This window comes from Canis lupus, chromosome 23, assembly GCF_048164855.1.
Source record: "Canis lupus baileyi chromosome 23, mCanLup2.hap1, whole genome shotgun sequence".
NCBI lineage: Eukaryota > Metazoa > Chordata > Mammalia > Carnivora > Canidae > Canis > Canis lupus.
In genome coordinates, this window is record NC_132860.1 from 11173156 (window position 1) to 11189958 (window position 16803).

General features: G+C 48.3%; 1 protein-coding gene and 1 long non-coding RNA gene across 14 annotated transcripts in view; one reads left to right on the forward strand and one right to left on the reverse strand.

Annotated features, from left to right (window-relative positions):
- Positions 1 to 16803, forward strand: part of PLEKHA7 (pleckstrin homology domain containing A7) — a 220197-nt gene that overhangs the window by 12137 nt on the left and 191257 nt on the right. The gene's annotated exons all lie outside the window — the stretch shown is intronic.
- Positions 10042 to 16464, reverse strand: LOC140615395 (uncharacterized). The gene is made up of 4 exons (XR_012016061.1): positions 16114 to 16464; positions 14769 to 14954; positions 13025 to 13131; positions 10042 to 10954 (listed from the first exon to the last, which is right to left on the reverse strand). It is a non-coding gene; the product is annotated as an uncharacterized lncRNA (long non-coding RNA).

Consider the following 16803-nt stretch of genomic DNA (forward strand, 5'->3'; position numbering starts at 1 on the left):
CTCAGGCATTTGCGAGCCTTTTCATTTACAGGAGGCCCTCTGTTGGAACTGATTGGATGAAGCAGTGGGAAGGGCCTTGAGAAAGTGTCAGTAGGCACTGCTGTCCGTTAATGCCCACCCTGTTAGCCAGAGTAGATCCCGGGCCCCTGGTGGGCCTCTGGTTTCCCCCATGGAGGTTGGGAATGTGCTGCTGTTCCCTCTGCCCGGATGATGCTGGCAGTCCTAGAGGTAGGTAGTAAGGCTGGTCTTGTGGGTGACCACTTTGTAGGGACTACCATCTGCTTAGGTCTCAGAACCCCATGACCACTTAGAGATCCTTCTGAGGGCAGAGGAAGGCCTGGAGTAAGGGGTGTGTTGTTCTGAGTGATTGACATTGAAAGCCAGAGCCGGCAAGGAGGCTGCAATTAAATTGAGAAATTGGAATGTTACCCTGCGTGGGAGAATAGATGCTCCAGCAGACAGTGGTGATGATGAGGAAGTCGTAGAGATGTCTGGTGTTGCAGTCTTCCCTGAGCTGGTCCTGGGGGAGATGGAGCAGGGGCAGGATGGTGACTCAGTGCCGGGAATAGCTCGCCAGCACCCTGGGAACAGTGTCAGGCACAGAGCCAATCCTCAGCCAAATTGGTGTGGGTTAGTTGATCTGACATTTGGCATAACCTCTTTGACACTGGCCGACGTACAAAGAGAGAGTTGATTGGCACTGAGAGCAAATTGAGGTTGTAAGTTGACCACAAAGTCTGTGGTCAGGGTTCCTACCAGGGGAAAAGGTTTTCTTCCTTGCTCATGAAATTGTTGGGAGAGATTTTTTTTTTTTTTCTCAACACATTCTGACCTGGGCATTTAAAGAAATAGATGAATGCTGTGAGGCTAAATATCTATAATCACTGCACCCATTAATGCATTTCTAAATGGAATTGGTGGTACCTGAAATTACATCCATTTACCAAGGCTTGAATAATTACATTTTTTTAGCCCCGGTGTGTGGGTGGGAGCTGGAGAGTGCTCAGTTGGCTTCTCTCAGCCCTCCTCACCTGAAAATGCATAGATGTGTTTGTGTGTTTGGTACCAGATGGTTTATAAAACTCAGTGGGGGTATTAATTCTTTGGGGGAGAGGAAAGTAATTGGCTTCCTATTCTGTGAATAGATAGATATTTAAATTAGAATCCAAAGAACATGCTTTTTATTTCAAAAGCTCCATGTGTCTGAGGAGCCCACTGATTTAAGATGTAATAACTGTGTTGTGTGATGATCTTGCTGGGCCTTTTGAGGCTGCTCCTTGAGGCTGGGAGGACTGGTTGGTGCTGATTGTCTTCTTGAGTCCCTGGAAAGGTTTGAGAATTTGCTTTTTTCTTTAAGGTCTGTATTGGATTTGGCTTGGTTTTGGGGTTCAGTAAGATGAGCGCTAGGGCAGAGGGACTGTCACACTGAGAAGCCAGTTGCTTTTGTTGCATCTATATTTGCTTGTTTTACAAATGTTTTTTTTTTTATTTATTTTTTTTACAAATGTTTAACTAGTGCTCACCATATGCATTGTTTTAAGGGCTTAATAGACAGGGGTTCATTTAATACTACTACCAATCCTATGAGGTAGGTACTTATCTGATTCTCATTTTTACATATGAGGAAGATGAGGCACAGGCAAATTAGGGAGCTCGCAGTACAGGTGTAAGGTGGCAGGGCAGGGGTCATCCCCAGCTGTCCTTTTTTTTTTTTTTCCCAGCTGTCCTTAATTGGGGGGTCCTCCCATGGTCCCTTTAAGCCCTGCTTGCTTGTTTCACCATGCTCCATGGTAGGTAGGGAAACTATAGGGTTGTGATTGAGCACACAGGTTTGGCAGCCCAACTTTGTGGCTGTGGAACTCAGGCAAGTCATTTAACCTCTGAACAAAATGGGGCAAATGCTGGTATCTGCCCCATGGGTCTTTTGTAGTGGTTAAATGAGAGTAATACAGACATTCCCTGACTTACAGTGGTTCAACTTATGATTTTTTGACATTCCCATTATGGGAAAGAGATTTGCATATCATAGATAGATACCATACTTTGAATTTTGAGTTTTGCTCTTTTCCCAGGCTAGCAATAGGTGTTGCGACACTGGCAATGCTGGGCAGCAGCAGTGAACACAGCTCCCAGTCAGCCATGAGATCATGAGGGTAAACAACTGATAGACTTACAACCATTCTGTACTCATACAATTATTGTGGGGTGTTTTTTTTTTCCTTTCGGTACATTATCCAATATATTACATGAGATTTCCAACATTTTATTATAGGCTTTGTGTCAGATGATTTTGCCCAATTGTAGGCTCACCTAAGTGTTCTGAGTACATGTAAGGTAGGCTCCCTAAGTTATGGCATTGGATAGGTGAGGTATATTTTTGTTTTTTGAAGAATTTGTTTATTTATTCATAAGAGACACACATAGAGAGGCAGAGACATAGGCGGAGGGAGAAGCGGGCTACATGCAGGGAGCCCAATGTGGGACTTGATCCCAGGATCCAGGAATCACGCCCTGAGCTAGAGGCAGACCCTCAGCCACTGAGCCACCCAGGCATCTCTGACTTCAATATTTTCAATTTACAATGAGTTTGTCAGGATATAAACCACATTGTAGATTGAGGAAGTATGGACATGTAAAATACTCAGTCCCCAGGGCATAGTATATTTAGTAAATTTTAGCAAATATTTACATGAATGTTTTTTTTCCGTAATAGCTGATTGGTCCAAGCATATTTGGGTAATTCCTTGACTTATATCCCACAGTGACTCTTATCTTCTGATATATACAGAGGGTACTTGTGTGTACTGTCCAGCTCAGATTCTCAGTTACGGGCATTTTGTGATACAAGGCATTGAACATCCTGATGCATTTTGCGGAGGGTTAAAAATGTCCAACTGTACTTGCTGTTTTTAACCACAGCTGTACCCTAATTATGACCTTGGCTGTTACAGCTGAAAGGGTTAGGCAGTTTGAATATAGTAAACATATCTGACCCAAGCTCTGGCTTGCCTTCCCTGGGTGAGGGGAGAAATAGCTCTGGTGATAATGGAAAAGTAAAAAGGGGAGGCCGGATTCAGTTTAGCATTTGTGTATCCATTTTTGCCATGTACTGGCACCATATTTGTTGCACTCTGTGGGATGTCAGGGAGCCCAGGGATCTGGTGAAGCAAGATGTCTGCACAGCTGCAGGTGACAGGATGGTCAAATAGTGTGTGACCAAGTGGTAGGTAAGTAGTATAGGTGCAGCACGGAGAGGAATGTCCAGGAGGAAACAATTCAGGGGTTGGAGGAGTCAGGGAAGACTTGGGGGCTTTATGAATTGGGATTGAGTGGGGACAAGACATGGAGCAGATGTTTCAGAGGGACTAGCATTCATCATTCAGGGGTCTCTTCATTTAGCAGACTTTACCTGAGCACCCTGTGTGTACCAAGCATTGTCCTGGGCACTGGATAGCAAAATGAGTAGGGCAGAGTGGAGAACATAATACCGAGAGGCAGAATGACCCAGTGTCGGGAGCATGGTGTGGCACGGGATTGCCTGGGTTTGAATCCCTGTCCTGCCACTTACTAGCTTGTGAATTCTGAGCAGGTTAGATAATCTGGAGCATCGGTTTCCTCATCTGTAAGATGGAGGTAATAGTAATTGTGCCGGAGATGAAATGAGTTCATATAAAGTACTCAGAATAGCCTTGAATACATCCTGTGTGTTGGTCATTATTATCTCAAGAACGTGACCTCCATGAGGGCAGGATTTTCTCTCTCTTTTGTGTTCCCTGCTAGGTTGCTGGCTCCCAGAAGGTATCTGGTACATAGTAAGCACTCAGTGAATCAGAGTGCCATGGCTGTCCTTCAGGAACCTGGGAGCCTGATCTCCGGTGGGGACACAGACAAGGAACAACTAGATGATACTGTGCGAATGATTTGATAAGGAGAGCTTGGGGATTGGAAGGGCACAGAGGAGAGCTGGCCAGGGATGGCTTTCTGGTGGGCGAGGGGAGGCTGAACTGTATCTTGAAAAGCAGGGATTTGTTGGATGACAAGAGGAAATTTGACTTTTCAAGGGAGGGGGAGCAGCCTGGGCAGAGCTGTAAGAACACAACACTTTCAAGATGTTGTGAGAAGAGGAAGGAGGTGCAGAAAAGCGCTGCTCCGAGGAGCTGGGGCTCGGTCCTGGGGGCAGTGCAGATCCAGGGCATGAGGAGGGGTGTGGCCAGGGCCCCACCAGGGTTGTGGGGGAGGAGGAGAGGATATACTGAGGGTGCTGGGCATCTGCAGGGCTGGAGCCTGATGAGGGATCCCACCCAGCAGGTGAGGGGTTGGCCTCTAAAGGAGGAGAAGCTGGGTAACCCATACTGCTGCTTGGCAGCACTCCTGCCTTAAAATAGAAAGAGATGGAGATAAAGAGTGGGTGGTGTGAGTGTCCAAGGGGTGACCTAGTTAAAACCTGACCCCCTGGAAGGGCAAGAGCCGTCCTTACTGTCGCCCTGCTTACCTGGTCTCTCCTCGGCTCTGGGCGATGCACACAAGTCCTGTGGCAGGTGACCTTGGCCCTACCCCGCTTACAGGAAGTCTGGTTTCCAGGCTGTGTACTCAGTGCCTCTAGGGGAAAGGGGGTGCGTGAATAAGGGAGAAGTGGGGGGGGAGAAGTCAAGTTAATGGAACCTATGTATTTAGCAATTCCAATTGAAGGAGATTTTGAGGAAAAACTCTTTATATTTAGGTATCAGTTCCCCACCGAGTATCCTAATTCCTTAAGGGCTTAATTATCGACAGATAGTAACACCCTTCCCCTCCCTTGTTACCCCACCCTGGCTTCTGACTTCCTTAAATACCCCCAGAGATAGTAGGGAAGAGTAAAAGTGGAGGCTTTCACTTTCTCAGGCCCTCTCCCTCATTTTCCTTTGGACTGTCTGATTTCTCTGAGGCCTTCAGGAATTATTTCTATAGCTGGTCATTTCCATGCAGGATCTGCCAAAGGTCCTCATGCAGGACTTTATAAACTTTACCTGGGGTTGTGAGTCTGACACACTGTGAAGATGGCATGTACAGGCGTGTGAAGTAGAGTCCTCTGACCATTGTGCCTGGGGATGTTTTTCTGGCTTGCAATCTAGTGTTGGCGAGGGTGCCCTGTGCTTGTTTCTATAATCCCTATCCACCACGTATTCAGCACCTACTGTGTGCTTGCTAGGCCTTCACGATGGCTCTGTGAATCTGGTGTCACCAGCAGGGAGAGCCCCTGGGAATGAGAGAGCAGAAGCTGCCACAGAGGACCCATGGGTGATGATTGTTTCTAGTGAGCTCGAGCCGTGTTTAAGAGGGCCAGGAAGTTTTGCTTGTCTGTGGGAATGGGCTCCTGGTACTGGGCCTGACAGGAGGGAAGAGTGTAAGCTGAGTGTAATGCCTTGGCTTCCTCTCATAGTGGGCAGGTGGGAAGGGTGGACAGAGTTGGTGATGGCATAGAAGAGATTCAATAGGATCAGCTCAAATAGGGCCACCTGGGTGGCTCAGTGGTTGAGTATCTGCCTTTGGCTCAGGTCGTGATCCTGGGGTAGAGTCCTGCATCAGGCTCCCCACAAGGAGCCTGCTTCTCCCTCTGCTTGTGTCTCTGTCTGTCTCTCATGAATAAATAAATAAAGTCTTTAAAAAAAAAAATCAGGGATCCCTGGGTGGCTCAGCAGTTTGGCGCCTGTGTTCAGCCCAGGGCGTGATCCTGGAGTCCCAGGATCGAGTCCCACATCAGGCTCCCTGCATGGAGCCTGCTTCTCCCTCTGCCTGTGTCTCTGCCTCTCCTCTCTCTCTCTCTCTCTCTCTGTCTCTCATGAATAAATAAATAAAATATTTAAATAAAATATTTAAAAAAATAAAAATAAAAAAATATCAGATCAAACATCACCACATTTTTCACACATCATTTGCTTTAACCTTCATGGTATCCCTAAAAGGTATTCTTCCTCCCATTTTATAGATGAGGATGCAGAGGCCCAGGGAAATTATACATCCAAGGTCACACACCTAGGAGTGGTTGGTGTATTCTGATTCACTTGTAGGCCACCTCAGGTAGTATGTTAAGATTCTCATTTGCACACATGGCTCTGAGACCCAGGCTCAAATGACTTACCCAGAGTCACACAGTGGAAGGTAGTGGCACTAGGCCTGGGACTCAGATCACCGAGCTCCCTCACTGGCTTCCTTGTAAAGGAGCTCTTCCACCTTTCAAAGGCAGGAGCAGTTTGCCCATGAGCCACCCAACCCTTCAGAGGTGGGGGGAGAAGGATGGTGAGTCCTGCAGGGAGAGGCCCCTCCTGGCTTCTGCTCTCTCTTCACACCCAAACCCAGAGTCACATGGCATCCTGCCTGCAGCTCTGCAGTGATGCACTTTCCACGCTTGTATGTCTGGCTGGGGCTCTGGAGACCAAATTCAGCTTGTCTTTTGGTTTACTCAGTACAAGCAGCCAGTAATGCCTACTACTTAGCATCAGGCACGTTTCCAGGGAACTTTTAAAACCCTGCCATCTCTCCTTTGAAATATATCTGGAATCAGATTGTACCTATGACCTGCGACCACCTTAGCCCACGCTATTGTCATCTGTTGCCGGACTGTTGCAATACCTTCCTAACTAGTCCCTGAGCTTCTCTTCCCTTCCCCCAGGACAACAGCTGGAGATTGTTCTACAGTGGAATTTGGATTATGTCACCTCTCTCAAACCACCTAAGGGTCCCATCTCACACACAGCAGAATCCTAGGTCCTCATAGCAGCCCTTGAGGCTCTGTGTCGTCTGTTCCCACCCCCGTTACCCCTCCGACCTCATTTCTTCTCTCTCTGCCTGCCGCTCTGCTCTAGCCACGTTGGCCTCCTTGCCGTTCTTCCAACACGTGAATACAACAAGCCTTTGGGCCTTTGCACTCACTGTGCTCTTTATCTGGAATGGCCCACTGCTTCCTCACTTCCTTCAGGTCTCTGCTCACATGTCACCTTTTTAGGGTGGCCTTTCCGGACTCCTCTTCCCCAGCACTTTCTCCTCCTTTAACTTTCCTCTCTTTTTCTTTAGAGTTCTCAGCCAATCCAGATACAGTAGGCTTTATTTTTATTTTTATTAATTTTATATTATTTTTTTAAAGATTTTATTTATTCATGAGAGACACACAGAGAGAGGTAGAGGAGACATAGGCAGAAAGAGAAGCAGACACCACACAGGGAGCCTGATGTGGGACTCGATCCGGGAGCCAAAGGCAGATGCTCAAGCGCTGAGCCACCCAGGTGTCCCCAGATACATTATATTTTAATTTGTTTGTCTCTCCCACTAGAATTTAATGTCTGTGAAGACACAGAGAGTGCCTGTTGCTCAAGACGGTACCTCTAGTGTCTAAAATAGTGGTTGCAACAAGTAGCTGTTTAGAAAATAATTTTTTAGCTTTATTTAGATATGATTCACAAAGGTTCTTGAATATATTTAAGATGTACCACCTGATGTTTTGAGATATATATAAAATAGCAATTGAGATAGTTAACACATGCGTAACTTCTTGTGGTTACTTTTTCTGTGTAGTGGTGAGAGAAGATAATTGTTGAATGAATTTATTAAATGGTTCGGTGAACCCTGTGCTATTCTGTCTTGGGACTCTGGCCGAGAAGCTTTTTAGCCACTGAGCGGTGCCTCTATACCCAAGGGAACTGTAGCCCGAGAGGTAGAGGGATGGGCCTTGGGTACCCTGGCTTCGGTGTCCCCAAAGTCTACTCTCTAGTTTGGGAAATCATATGGTATTCTTATTTATCTCCATACTGGCCTCCAGTCACTCCTTCTGGGGAATTTTTTTTTTTAAGATTTTATTTATTCATAGAGACAGAGACACACACACACAGAGAGAGAGAGAGAGAGAGAGAGGCAGAGACACAGGCAGAGGGAGAAGCAGGTTCCATGCAGGGAGACCGATGTGGGACTTGATCCTGGGTCTCCAGGATCACGCCCCGGGCTGCAGGCGGCGCTAAACCACTGTGCCACCGGGGCTGCCCGAATTTTTGAAAATCAATATATTCTATCATGCTTATCTACAGTGACCACAGCAAATTAAAACGTGTTGGCTTACCGGCTAACCCTCAGAAGCATTTAAATGCCAACTGAGTTCTCAAAGCCATACAGATCCTCTTGGTGGCCAGAGAGATACCATCCCATACCTCGAGGTTCTCCCTGTAGAGTTGGATTTGAGCCGTGCCCAGGGCAACAGTGTGGTTCAGAGCTGAGGGTGTAATAAACTGGAAGGAAAGAAATCAAGGTTGAGTGGACACCTATTGTGCACCATACACAGGCATGATAGTTATGTAGTTATCTCACTGAACCTTGAGGTTCACAATTCCATGCTCATTTGACGGGATGAGGAAATTAAGGCTCAGAAGTGATGCGACCAAGACTCTCACTGACTTCAGAGCCTTAGGAGTAATTGGGAAAATCTCTAAAGGGAAAATCACAACCAGACTGTGAAGGACCATTAGTATTTGGGTCATGGGGACAGTGTGGCATCAGCAGTGGCACAGATGATGAGACAAGAGTGCTCTATTGGGTGTGGCTTGGATGGTTTTGAGGCAGCCTTCTGAATATGAATATGTGTCTTTCTTTTTCTTATTATTAATTACCTGGGAACTGGGAGAGAATATTTTTAATGAAGCCCCCAGAGAGCTGGGGCTAGGGAAACCTGGCATCAGCTCTTCCCCACATAGGACCTATGCATCTTGGGGTCCCCAGGGACCATCCCAGACAATGCTCACCTGACTACGTGCAGCTCAGCCTGGCTCCTAAAGGAGATTGGAGCAAACCCCACCAGTGCTGGAGGTCTTGTGGTTGGGGAAGGTAGGACACTGCCATGTCCTGGGTGGGGACTCCCCAAAAAAAGAATTGGGGACTGTGACACGAGCTTTCCTGTCTGGGTGTGGGGGGTAGTGCTGATTCAGAATAGTAAGCCCTTCTGAAGTAAATGCTTCTTGCCACCCAGCTTGTGCTGGTGGGGTTGGAGCTGCTAAGAGGGCAAAAGAGGTGCCTGTCTTGATATCAGTTTAATTAACTTGTTCATACAGTTGTTTGCTTATCAGCATTTATTAGCTCCTACTCTGTACCAGATGGCACCATACCAGATTCTGAGGCTACAAAGACAAGGATGTCTTCAAGGAATTCATAGTCTAGCATAGGAAGAAACAGGCCAAAGATAATGTTCAGTGGGTAAGGGCTGTGGGACAAGAAAACAGCCTGGGGCTGTTGCATGGTGCCTGAGGCCACAAGGCTTTGGGTTGGCCGACTTGGGTTTGACTCTTAAACCACTTACCATCTTTGACCTTGGCCTGTTCTTGGTCTGGGCTGGGTGCTTACATACTTTGTCTCATTTATTCCTCAACTCAGCCTAGTGAGAAAAATTTTTTCCCCATTTTGTATTTGAGGAAATTAAAACTTGGAGAGAATGAATACTTTGTTAGAGTCACTCGGTAAATAAATAGCAGGACTAAGATTCCAACCCAAGTCTGACTCCAAAGTTCCTGTACTTTCTGCTCTAACCGGCTGAGGAGAATGAGTTTTGTTCATGCTCCTGCATGGCTGGTGCCCTCTAGGAGATGCAGCTCTGGGAAAAAGTTGTTTACTGACCATAAACTCCGTAGTTGTTGACAGAATGATGTGACCATCCAGAATGCTAGTTTTGTTTTAGGCCACTTTAATGAAAAGTATAGTGCTCACAACATGGGAGGTGATGGTGCTGCTCTGCCCTTGGAGATCTAGGATCAACTTTTTAAGAGGGATATGACTCCTTGAAGTCCTTCTGAGGGAATGACTGTAATGGGCACTGGAAACGTCATCTCCTGAGGAACAGCTGAGGAAACTGTGGGGATTTCATGCGCGGAAGAGGAGACACACAAGGAGATGAGGGCTGGTCGCAAATATCTGAAGGGCTGTCACATAGAAGAATCTTATTATCTGGGAGAGCAATAGGGAGAAAGTTTTTTTTTTTTTTTTTGTAAAGATTTTATTTATTCATTCATGAGAGAGAGAGAAAGAGGGGGGCAGAGACACAGGCAGAGGGAGAAGCAGGCTCCACGCAGGGCGCCTGATGCGGGACTCGATCCCAGGACCCTGGGATCACACCCTGAGCGAAAGGCAGACACTCAACTGCTGAGCCACCCAGGTGTTCCAGGAGAAAGGTTTTTGGCTCTGGGTTTACAATAGAATCTTCTAAAATATTTCAGTATATAGTGAGTGAACTGTCACCAAGGAGCTTGGCCTTCCAAATAATGTCTAGGAAACTTCACCCAGTGGTATTGAGGACTTCTTAGGTGCAGATGCATTAGAGAGTTGACTCCAGGTTTGTGCAGAGCCCTTTGAAATATTTGTGATAAAATAAGCTCCCCATTGCTAGCAATAAGTGGGAGTCCACTACCCATGAGACCTATTGAGTGGAGGAGGCAGGAGAGAATGGAACAGGTGGTAAGAAGGGAGGGATCCAGGAGGCCTTCATGGAAGAGGTGACATTGGAGTAGGGCCTAGACAATACTTCATTATGTGGGGAGAGGGGCAAAGTCTTAGAGGAGGCACATATAAGTGAGTACAAATGACGTGCAGGGAGAGAGCCAGATGCGCTGGTGGGGTATTTCCTGCCAGTTGGAAGACTCTTCCCTTCCTGACAGTAGAGCTTGAAGCTCTCTGGTAGTTGAAGGAGATCCAGATTTACTGCAGTTTGCTGGTAACACTTGGGTCATGAAGAGGCAGGGAGAGATGTTCCTGTGAGGCTTTTTCTATTTCTCAGAGGAAGGTGAGGCCTGAGATGAGAGAGGGTTTCCTGGCCAGCAGAGGGTGAGCTGAGGCTAGAACCCACTGCCCAATCCCAATACCTCATCTGGGGGCTGTTTTCAGTGTGCCGCATGGATGACTCTGTCCAGACTCCATTTTTCCTGGTTCCGCCTCCTGGCAGGCTGTTATCCTTAAGAGAGAAAAGGAGGAGAGAACAAAGTTGTATTTACCAAAGGGGCTGGTTGGGCAGGTCTTCTTGCTGAAGCTGGAGTCTAGGCCAAGGTCAACTGGGCTGGCTCCTAGTGGGTGGAGGTGGGTGGGGTCAGGCCCTGGAGGGCCATAAACTGAGGGCTTTTGGTTGGGGGTGACTACTGGTAGGAATGGAGGTTTGTCCAGGGTATTGCCCCTGAGCACAGCAGGCTGGAAAGATTACAGCTCATACATTCTTTCTCAGATTAGGGCCATGGGAGATTATGGGATACACAGGAGGCTGTAGGAGGCCTGTAAATTTCCCATTTGGGGCAATTAATTTGATGGATTGTAAAACAGCTCACCACTTCCTCTCCCCCTGCCTGGGCTGGGCAGTCAGACTGGCCGGAGAATGTCCCAGAATGCTTTCCCCAGAGTCCTGCACTGCCTTCCAGGGTCCCTTGTTAAAGCGTTCACCGGGGGCAGGGGCTGAGCATGTCCTTTTGTTGCCACCCCTCTGGGATAAGGAAGAGCACATAGTAGGTGCTTTAGAGAACCATGCAGAGCTGGTACCTATCTGATTGGAACTCTTCCAGAATGCTATTAGGGGTGGGACGGAGTGGGGCTCGTGGTGGCAGCTCTGGTTTGTAGATGGGGAAGTTGAGCCCCAGAGTGGCGGTGGGGGGGGGTGGTGGTGAGGTAACCTGCCCAAGGTCACTCAGATCGTTGGTGCTAGCTGGGACGCTAGCCAGATCTCTTCTCTACTGGGCCAGGGTGTGTTCTTCCCAGTTGTGGTATGCTCAAAGTGAAAGTGAAATAAATAGCACTTCTTCTGGTTCTTTCCCCTGACTTCCTCCTTGCCTTCAGCCAGTTACTGCTTTGGTGATTGTGTACAAGGCGGACAGGGTTCTCCTCTCATCTCCTCCAAGCAGTTTTGCAGCATGTACTTCTCCTGCATGCTCACTAGTGTACCGTGGCTCATCTCGGTGTCTCTCTTCTCGGTGGGGTCTGGCACCTGTGATCGGTAAAGGGTTCCTGCACATCACCTTTCTCTGGTGCCTCCTGAAGGCCCTGTCCTCACCAGCACACACTGAGGCTGGTGCAGTTGGTCCTGACAGTTGTCAAGCTTTGGTCCTGTCTTCCTTCCAGGGACCCAGAGTCCACATCCTAATGTGCCTCCTGATGAGGGCCTTCCCAGATGTTCCTAACTTGGGGCTTCTCTTTGTGCGGTCTGCATCCCATCAGATCACGCTGTTCACCTTGGCCTGAACACAGCTCAGCAACATCCTATTACTTCTACACTCTCCTGCTTCTATGTAGTTTCCATTCCACCCAGGAATGTCCCTATGCATCAGACATTACCTCAGGAAGTCTTCCCTGACCACTCTCCACCAAGGCTTTGTGATATCCCTTCATTGGTGCTTTTGTTCATTTATTCAGCAACGATGTAATGAGAAACTGTTCTGCACCCACAGTGTTATAAGTGCACGTGAATGAAACACTAAGGCACCTGTGCTCATGGAGCTTACAGCCTAGCTCCTCTCTTGCCACTTATCTCCTTAGTTTATACTAATGTTTCCGTCTCTCCCACATTAACCTATGAATTCTCCCCATGTTTTATGCACTCCTCTCTCGATCTCTAGCACTCAGCACAGTGTCTGGCAAAGAAAACCGTAAAAGTTGGGCCCTGGGTGGCTCAGTGGTTGAATGATTGCCTTGGGCTCAGGGCATGATCCCGGGGTCCTGGAATCAAGTCCCGCATCAGGCTCCCTGTGGGGAGCCTGCTTCTCCCTCTGCCTATGTCTCTGCCTCTCTCTCTATGTGTCTCTCATGAATAAATAAATAAAGTTAAAAAAAAAAATAGAAAGCCTTAAAAGTTAGCATTGGATGAACGAATGAACAGGTTTCCCACCTTCTTGTCTCCCCAACCCACTTGTAGAGTGTACATGTCTCGCTGCTTGTGTGCAGCACCCCTGCCTTCCCCATGCACTGCTGGCACCGTCCTGCTCACATGACTGTCTTGCTTCACATTACACCTTTTTGAGTCTAAAATCTTTTCTTTCTCTCTCACCTGGTTGTACATTTCTTCAAGGTGGGTCTGTTTCTAGTTCCATTTTGTGTGCTTGGAGTTTCTGCCCCTCTTCATCTTCAGTAAAACAAAGGGCAATATGTGAAGTGCTGCAGAAAGAAATAAACATGTAAGGAGAGACTGAGTGCCTTAGAGGTATGATGATTTACTCAGAAATCTGGTGGACACCTGCTGTGTACCAGCCCTGAGCCAGGTGCTGGGCATTTTTGATGAAGGAAGCAAAAACATCTGTCTTTGAGCAGCCCAGATGGAGGAATGTGAGGACAGGTGGGTGTAGGATGCCAGACCCTTCCCTTTGGTGGCACCACCAAGAGGGGTGTCACACAGGCCTGGAGTTCAATCCCATCTCTGTCCCTTGGTATCTGGCTGACCTTGGACAAATGAGTCAACTTTTCTTGAGCTTCGGTTTTCTCATTCACAATAAGGGGCTGGGACGAACATCCCCTTTGTGGAGCTGTTCATTCATTCATTGAGTTCCTGCTCTGTGCCAGGCATCGTTCTAGATGCCGGTGAGGGAATTGTGAACAAAGTCATTAAAAGTCTCTGCCCTCATGCAGTATGCATCTCAATAGGAGAAAGACTGGAAACAAAATGGTTTAAATACATAGAATCAGGGGATGGTAAGCAATGTGGAGGGAAAGAAGTCAGGAAAGGAGGGAGGAACACCGGAAGAGCAGGCTTGGCGGGGAAGCAGATGGTTAGAGGAAGCCTCTGCAGAGAGGGCATTGGCGAAGAGATGTGAGCCTGCAGGCAGACATCTGGGGGCAAGACATTCCGTGAAGGGTAGCAGCAAATGCAGAAGTCCTGAGGCCGGAGTATGCTTGGCTTGTTGAGAGAAGAGCAAGGAGGCCACTGTGGCCAAGACTAAAGGAGTAAGAGCTGAGGTTAGAGAGAGAGAGAGAGAGAGAGAGAGAGAGAATAGAGTGGTTTGCAGACCTTAGAAGGGACTTTGGCTTTAACCGGAGTTAGGTGATAGTCCTCACTTGGAGGGCTTTGAACAAAGGAGTGTCATGATGTGCCTTTTGATTTAGAAAAAGGATAATTCTGGTTGTTGTGTGGAGAAGAGACAGATCAGAGACAATGTAAGTAGTGTGCTTAGCACAGGGTCTGGCACGGACGCCTTCATGAAGTGGTAATGTTCATCTTGATGATAATGTTATTAAAGATTGACCTAGATGCCTGCTGGTCCTGTCCTGGGCCCTCATCCTGTCTACCTTCTGCCCTCACAGGAGCTGTAGCATCCAGGTTGCCTTCACCTTGAGAAAAGCAACGAGTCTAGGCAGGGGAATGAGGAGGGAGAAGGTGGCTGAGTCTTTGGCTGTTTTTTTTTTTTTTTTTTTCTTGATCTTCTGTTTAGTAGTCATGGGAAGAGGGTGGTGGCAGTGGTGAGGGTGGCAATGGTGCCGGAGAGGGGGCAGGAGAAAAGCCCTGGCCTCTGTAAACCTAGACTGGAGAGCTCGACCTGGCCTTCAGGAGCTGCCAGTCAGTCGCATGGCCCACTCCAGGTAATGCCAAGCCAGCTGCTCCTAGAATGTCTGTCCTCTTCCTCTTTGCTCCTTCCTTCCACTGGTGGTCTAGGATTCTCAGGAGGGGCTGGAGCTCTGCACACAGAGCTGCTCCCCTGCTCCTAGGACTTCACCGTGAGCATCTCCTCATTGCCTCCACCCCTAGAATCTCAGGCCTTTATGGAAAGGTCTGGGTCCCTGATGTCTCCGATGTGGTTTACCTGTTTGCCCCGTATCGAAATGTCTCCAGCAGCACTGCTGATCAGGCTCCGTCCGCTGGATTACTTTGGATAGCAGGAGGGGTGCACAAGGCAGCCCCTCCTGGAGTCTTCATATCCCCATTGTTAGGAGGCTCCATTTTGAAGTTGAAACCTCTTCTGCTCTGACTTCCTTCTTTGCTTTTAGTTCTGAAAATACAGGGAGTGAGTTCTGGTTCCTCTTATCCCTGCTTCTGTCCTGTACCCACCCTCTATTAGGTAGAAGGTTGTTAGTTTCCCAAGAGACTCCTTGCAGAACAGTTCTGGCTCTGTTACTCAGGGATCGACTGGTTGAGGAGTCAAGGAAAGCTTTGTAGAGTAGGGTACATGGTGCTTGAGTGGGGTCCTCTAGCAGGTTAGCTAGATCAGGAAAGGAAGAAAAGCCTTTGAGGCAGAAGGTAGGATGGTGTCTTTAAATAGTATGTAGAGTTAAGGATTTCTAGATTCTAGGTAGTTCAGTATCACTGGAATAGTAGGGGATGGGGGAAGAGAGAGAAAGGGAAAGAAGAGGGAGGGAGGGAAAGGCAGGGAGGGAGGGAGAGAGAGAGAGAAAGAGAGAGAGAAAGAGAGAGAGAGTGTGTGTGTGTAGAATACTGGGTACTGTGAAGAAGGTGAAGCTGAGAGGTCAGGTCAGAGTCAGAGCATGAAGGGCCACCTGGGACCTACCAAGGATTGTGGACCTGACGTCAGAGGACCGCCTAGGAGAATGGGTTTCTGGGTACCCATAGGTTTCATGTTCTCCTCAAACTGATAAATGGGTTTTTGAGTACCTCTGACTCTTCATTCTGCTGGGGTCTGGATTCACCAATTAAATCTGTCCTTCGGACTTTTGCAGAGTGGATTTGGGTACAAGTCAGTACCCTGAAGTGCCCGTTGCCTTAGACATCCTGTTTCTGAGTTTAGTGTACCGGGTGCGCCTGGTTCTGGGCTCCTGCCTCTTGATTACCTGTTTCATGGGTTGAGGTGGGGGAGGGTGCTATCCCATGGCCGGTCAGCCTCAGTTTGTCTCTGCCCCATAGTTGGCTGGACACACAGGCCTGCATTTGCCTTGTAGGGTGTCTCATTTATGCGGGCATGAACAGTGTCTGGACTCCAAGCCCTTGGCCAAACATTCCAGATTCTTTGGCCATAAACTTTTCTAAAGGGGCCTGGGACCCTTCCAGGGCTTGGCAGTTTTTGTTTATGCCCCACACAGATAGCTATTTGTATCTGATTTTTGTATATTCCCAAAAGTACGTTTCCAGCATCCTGGGGGAGCCCTTTATCTCCCAGCCTGGCCGGCTCTTTGGGAATCTTCTGGCAGACTCACCTCACACCGCTGGCATATGGAGCGTCCTCCCACCACTGTCTGTCCTTCTCTGGTGTCTTGGATGCTGAAGTGCTGATGGTGGAGTGAGGCTTTTTGTTTTGTTTTTAAATAGGGGCAACGTGGGTAAACAGAGCGGCGTTTCTGGTGCTGTCGGGAGGGCCAGGACCCTACATTCCGGTTCCATGACGACAGCCTGTTTCGTTGCTGCTTGCCGGGCTGTGGGCAGCAGCAGTTTAGACGGAGACAATGGTGGCTCTGTTGAAATGCTGCTGAACTCCAGCAGAATGCATTTTAATTGAACACTTTCCACCCTGAAGTCTGCGGGGATCTGGTGGCCCACTCCTCCTCGTTCGCTCCTTTTCTCTTTGCAGCTCAAGAGCCAGGTTGTTACTGCAGCTCCTTTTTCCCCTCTGATATTAGCAGCCTCTTGGGGGTGGGGGGGATGGTTTCCAGCCTGGGGGTGGGGCTAGCCCTGGGCAGACATGGCAATGGGAAGAGAGAGGAGGGCTGGCAGTGGCTGGGAGACATACCTGTAACCCGGTCTGGGTGTCAGCACAGGGCAGGGATCAGTGGGTGCCTTGGGAAGCTCTCCTTCCCGGGACCAGGGACCTGCAGGTGCTTGGGAGCCCTGGGCCTAATGTCAGGCTGCCTGGGTTGCAACCCCAGGATCTCACTTCCCAGCATAACCTC